The sequence below is a fragment of the Triticum urartu genome, chromosome 6A (genome assembly GCF_056163025.1).
Source record: "Triticum urartu cultivar PI428250 chromosome 6A, HENAU_Tu73, whole genome shotgun sequence".
Lineage (NCBI taxonomy): Eukaryota > Viridiplantae > Streptophyta > Magnoliopsida > Poales > Poaceae > Triticum > Triticum urartu.
The window spans coordinates 96,833,997-96,840,575 of record NC_141878.1 but is presented as its reverse complement, the minus strand read 5'-3'; the positions used below and the strand labels follow the sequence as shown (position 1 = coordinate 96,840,575).

Below are 6,579 nucleotides of genomic sequence, written 5' to 3'. Positions count from 1 at the left end.
GGAGATTTTGTAGACTGAAATTTGTGCTATCTAAATCCGGCCAATCCTATTTTCTGAAGATATTATAGTTCAAATGGTAAGTTATGTTGATGCGCGTCCATGATGTATGAGCTGTATTTGCCCTGTGTATGTAATTTGCTGTTTGTGTATGCTTTATTATCACTAGTGCCGAACCATAATGCCCAGTGGATATAATCAGCTGTAATTTCTTTATTGTATAGTGTAGGATTATTCTACGTTTCTATGCCTTAGTCTCTTTATTGTATAGTGTATGTTTTTAGAGGTGATAGTATAGAGTAGGATAATTCTTTAAATATGCTATATCATTCAAACGGGAGCTAACTCACCCAAACGTTGTAGTGACCATGGCTCTCCACAGGCCGTACGTTCCATGGGCCATCTACGGGACGGACGATCCCTGACCTTCTGTGGTCGTCGGATTCGTGGGCCTTCTATGGGCTGTCGGATCCGTGGGCCTTCTACCGGCTGTCGGATCCATGGGCCTTCTGTGGGCCGTCGGATCAATGGGCCTTCTGTGGGTCGTCGGATCAATGGGCCTTCTGTGGTCCGTCGGGTCAATGGGCCTTCTACGGGCCGTCTCATCTATGGGCCTTGTACGGGCCGTATAAGGGGCTGTAAATGGGCTAGAGTGGAAATCGTACGTTTTATGGACTGACCATAACGGGCCGTTAATCGGCCGTATTTGATGATGCTATGAAAATGGCCCAACAGATTAACGGGCCACAAACGGGCCAACTGTATCCATAGGCTGAATTTGGTCCACAAGCAGAAAAGGCCTGTAACGGGCCATAAGTAAACGAATGCTGGAAATGAGCCCAAGAATAAATGGGCCCTGAGAAGGCCGAAAGATAACATGGGCTGGAAACGGCCCAACGGTATAATGGGTCGTTAATGGGTATAAAGTGATACACTGTTCATTACGGGCCAGTTTTACCACGTGCCGTTAATGGGCTGAGGGTTACTAAGGGCCTCATATGGGCCGAAAGAAGTCATGGGCCATACATGGGCCAGAAGTTAAAATGGGCTGGAATTATATTGGACGGCCCAGATGAGCTACTGGGCCTAATTCGGATAGGCCGTAAACGGGCCCTGGGTTAGCGGGCTGTAAATGGGCTATATCCGAACAGGCCGTTAATAGGCTTGCCGTGGGCAGGCCCTCCACCTTTTGACCAAGTCAAATGGACCAGCCTTTTCATAAGAATGGGTCTTTGTTGGGCCGTGCCACGTGTCGACGTATTATAGGTGCTTTGGGTCCAATGAGTGGATGACATCTGTCCCAACGGCGAGCCGACACGTGTTCCCTCCAGCCAATGATGATTTTACACGTGGAAAATTCCCATTGGTCGGGGCTGTTAACGGGTTATCGGATCCAAAACTAGACCCGATAGCTTAACGGCATTCCGTTACGGTGGATGCCACGTGTCGGTCACCCTTGATGAAAGCACTTCTGTGACGCGCGATTTATCGTCATGGAAGTGGACACTTCCATGATGATAATTTTGGTAATGTCATGGAACACTTCTACAACAGTACAGGTATGACTATCTTGATTCTGTCATAAATTTGTCATGGATGTACATGCATCACAGAAAATGTGACCTACTGTGACAAACACGTATCATCACGGAAGTGTATTTTTTTGTAGTGCTCGCAATGTCACTTGAGCCAATTAAGTATCCTTGCATTTTTCTTCATTTCATAAAAGAAGCTGCGGTTTGAAGGGTCGAGAAAATCAACTCTGTAGCCATGTAATACTCATCACTAATCTTGGAGGCCCCACACATTAATTTTCTGCAACTTCGATGGACTGTAAGTAATTGCACTTACTTCCTTACGCTTGGGATTTGGTGGTACTAGGATTGAGGGTCCATCAACATTTGCTCCTCCAATTATGATGTGAAGCGCCTTTACATTCGCTGGAGGTCCTTTGCGAAAAGCTCTACTTGCCATATGAATCTGCACATAAGATGAAACTTGCTACTTGTCAGAGACATAATAACATATGACATTACTAAACCAGATTTCCGCATTTGAAATCAACCAACCTTGAAAGAAACCAACCATGTCAAGTACTTGGTTGCCCTATCACCAATTGCATCCGTGAAAGGAACATACATCTACATAGACAGTCATCAATTTTGCATACAAATTTAAACACAGCAGAGCAGCAGTACAAAGCATAGCATCAAAATGACATTGAACATACACGGTGATGGGATTGGCCGGTGGAGGAGGCAGTGGACGCGGTGGTGGCTCCCCTGCGCTCTAGGAAACATTATCCACTCCAGGCATGAGAGATGAGAGTCCATCAACATTAGCCTTTTCAAACATGATCGCTAGCTCATTCAAGCAGTCTAGAGGTCCATGACAGAAAGCTTTAATTGGCTTGTGAATCTGCATGAACAAAAGAAGAAGAAAATAACACTTGTTAGTGGCATATTATAGCATGACAATACTAGATATTCATGTATCAAATCAACTAACCACGATCAATGCAACCCATTGATCATCGTCTGCCATAATAGTTTGCTTCGCATCAACCCATCCTAGCCCAGTTGCTTTGTTTTTGTAAAATACCCATGCTGAGTATATAGCTTTCATATCATCCCAACGATTCTTGAATTGCTTCTGTACATACTTTCTTCCGGTCTTTGCATTGAAGTCTACAATTAAACCCTTATAGCCAGCAGTAGTTAAAGCTTGGGTTGGCCTATTTCCAAGCCGTACTTGTGTTGCGGCACACTCACAGAAATTTCTGGTGGCCTCTCGATCCCACTGAGCTTTCACTTTCGGTCCTTCCATCTATACATCCAAGTATTAATTCTCAAATGACAAACTAGCAGTTCAATAGTACAATTTTCTTGTACTGATTCAACTAGTTCACAAATACCAATTCAAGCAGTCAAATTCGTAATTTATATAAGCAGAGAACACACTAGCAGTTCAGTAGTACCAAATGGAGTAGTCAAATTTGCAATTTATATAAGCAGAGCACACACTCGCACTTCACTAGTACCAAATGTGAGCAGTCAAATTAGCCATAGCACACACACACACTAGCAGTTCGCTTGTATCAAATGAGAGCAATCAAATTTGCAACAACATGCATTGGCACTTGGCTAGTACCAAATCGAGCAGTCAAAAAGCTAGTAGCAGTTCACTAATCACTAGTACTACATGAAATACTAGTAGCCAGGCAGCACACGCACAGAGCACGACCATCATGCACGCATAGCATATATAAACGCAGAGCACTCGTCCAATCACACACGCAAAAACGGAGCAGGCAGGCAGCACATGCTGGAAGAAGGGGAGGGAGCGGACAAAGGACATATGGAAAGAGGTTACTGCGGCGACGGATGGCGATCCGAGTGGCCGGTGGCCGGGGTTGGGGCCGGTGGAGGCGGTACGGTGATGGGGAGTGGTCGGTGGAGGATGCAGCGAACACGGCGGCTGCTTCCTGGCGCTCCGGGAAAGGGAGATTACGTAGGCGTCGCCTCCGATTCGCCGGCCGGTGCTGGCCAAGCCGCCGGGGTCGAGGTAGGGACCGGCGGCGGCAGCGGCGACGGGGAACGGTGAGCTGCGGCTTTTGGACCCTTTTCCTGGAGCGCTCCGGATTTGGGCTCCAGCTTCTAGGCAGTAGAAGCCACAGAAGCCAGTAAAAAGAGCCCAAACAAACCCTTAGGCATCCTGCGACAAGAGCAGAGTCATACAGAGGATCACGGCAGCACGGCTCGGGCGGCTACCCACTACCACTTTTCCCCTTCTTCCTCCTGCGCGACTGATTCAGACCACTACTTCAAATTCTTGTCCCTATGCTTGTAATCGCCACTGATTCAAACCACTGAGAGAAAGAACTCATCCCGTAACACTAGATCATGAGTGGATGTTAACATTTGGTATCAGAGGCCATCCTCTACCCTTTCGTGACTCGATCTGGCTCTGATCGTGGAGACACGGCATCTTCGTCAAGCTCGAGCACAAATCGAAGCCATGGATCCCACCGTGAAGGACTACATGGAGAAGATCACCAGTTCGATGGAGGAGTTCCGCCTTGAGCTTCGCAACAACACGACGTCAGTGCATGCGAAGCCTGGCGGCACGACCTATAGCGCCGTGTCAACCAGCTCAGCGACGCGGTGGCAGACTTGCAGAACGGGCGCACGCCTGCGGCGGCTACAGGGCCCTCTCTCCGGGACCCCTCCCTTCCCTCGATCGGCGACCGTCCAGACATCGGCCGACGAGCGCAGGAGCTGCCACACAGGGCAGGTGACCACGGCGACGCCTTTCTACATCGGGAGAAGGCACCGATGACACCATCGGTGGCCCTCCCGGCATAGGTTAGTGTTGGGGAATGCAGTATTTCAAAAAAATTACCTACGATCACGCAAGATCTATCTAGGAGATGCATAGCAACGAGCGGGGAGAGTGTGTCTACGTACCCTCATAGAACAAAAGAGGAAGCGTTTATTAACGTGGTTGATGTAGTCGAACGTCTTCGTGATCCAACCGATCCTAGCACCGAACGTACGGCACCTCCGCGTTCAGCACACGTTCAGCTCGATGGCGTCCCTTGATCTCTTGATCCAGTTGAGGACAAGGAAGAGTTCCGTCAGCACGACGGCGTGGCGATTGTGACGATGAAGTTACCGGCGCAGGGCTTCACCTACAACGATACGGCCGAGGTGTGTAACTATGGAGGGGGGCACCGCACACGGCTAAGAGAAGACTTCGTGTGCCTTTGGGGTGCCCCCCTCCCACATATATAAAGGGGAGGAGGAGAGGTGGTCGGCCCAAGGGGGGGCGCGCCATGGGGAGGAGTCCTACTTGGACTCCCGGTCCAAGTAGGATTCACCCCCTCTCCTATTCCCACTAGGAGAAGGAGGGAAGGAGGAGGAGAAGTGAAGGAAAGCCCCCAACCCTAGTCCAATTAGGATTGGGCTTGGGGAGGGGGGGGGCGCCGCCTCCTCTCTCCACTAGGGTCCATGAAGGCCAATTAACTCCTGGGGGGGGGTCCGGTAACCCCCGGTACTCCGAAAAATGGCCGAACCTTTCCGAAACCATTCCGGTGTCCAAACACAACCTTCCAATATATCAATATTTACGTCTCGACCATTTTGAGACTCCTCGTCATGTCCGTGATCTCATACGGGACTCCGAACAAACTTCTGTTCATCAAATCACATAACTCGTAATACAAATCATCATCGAATGTTAACCGTGTGGACCCTACGGGTTCGAGAACTATGTAGACATGACCGAGACACATCTCTGGTCAATAAACAATAGCGGAACCTGGATGCTCATATTGGCTCCTACATATTCTATGAAGATCTTTATCGGTCAAAACCGCATAACAACATACGTTGTTCCCTTTGTCATCGGTATGTTACTTGCCCGAGATGCAATCGTCTGTATCATCATACCTAGTTCAATCTCGTTACCGGCAAGTCTCTTTACTCGTTCCGTAATGCATCATCCCATGGCTAACTCATTAGACACATTGCTTGCAAGGCTCATAGTGATGTGCATTACCGAGAGGGCCCAGAGATACCTCTCCGATACACGGAGTGACAAATCCTAATCTCGATCTATGCCAACTCAACAAACACCATTGGAGACATATGTAGAGCATCTTTATAATCACCCAGTTATGTTGTGACGTTTGATAGCACACAAGGTGTTCCTCTGGTATTCGGGAGTTTCATAATCCCATAGTTTGAGGAACATGTATAAGTCATGAAGAAAGCAATAGCAGAAAAACTAAACGATCATTATGCTAAGCTAACAGATGGGTCTTGTCCATCACATCATTCTCTAATGATGTGATCCCGTTCATCAAATGACAACACATGTCTATGGTCAGGAAACTTAACAATCTTTGCTTATCGAGCTAGTCTAGTAGAGGCATACTAGGGACATTCTATTTGTCTATGTATTCACACATGTACTAATTTCCGGTTAATACAATTCTAGCATGAATAATAAACATTTATCATGATATAAGGAAATATAAATAACAACTTTATTATTGCCTCTAGGGCATATTTCCTTCAGTCTCCCACTTGCACTAGAGTCAATACTCTAGATTACATAGTAATGATTCTAACACCCATGGAGTCTTGGTGCTGATCATGTTTTGCTCGTGAGAGAGGCTTAGTCAACGGGTCTGCACCATTCAGATCTGTATGTATCTTGCAAATCTCAATGTCTCCCTCCTTGACTTGATCGTGGATGAAATTGAAGCGTATCTTGATTTGTTTGGTTCTTGATGTCTACTACACAACCTTCTTCTTGTAGACGTTGTTGGGCCTCCAAGTGCAGAGGTTTGTAGGACAATAGCAAATTTCCCTCAAGTGGATGACCTAAGGTTTATTAATCCGTGGGAGGCGTAGGATGAAGATGGTCTCTCTCAAACAACCTTGCAACCACATAACAAAGAGTCTCTTGTGTCCCCAACACACCCAATACAATGGTAAATTGTATAGGTGCACTAGTTCGGCGAAGAGATGGTGATACAAGTGCAATATGGATGGTAGATATAGGTTTCTGTAATAT

General features: G+C 47.3%; 1 long non-coding RNA gene across 1 annotated transcript; it reads right to left on the bottom strand.

Moving 5' to 3' along the window:
• Nucleotides 1-830: 830 nt before the first annotated feature.
• LOC125514779 (uncharacterized) lies at nt 831-3,783 on the bottom strand. Its single transcript, XR_007286604.2, has 4 exons — nt 2,506-3,783; nt 2,228-2,415; nt 2,067-2,138; nt 831-1,977 (listed from the first exon to the last, which is right to left on the bottom strand). It is a non-coding gene; the product is annotated as an uncharacterized LOC125514779 (long non-coding RNA).
• Between the last annotated feature and the right edge of the window lie 2,796 nt (nt 3,784-6,579).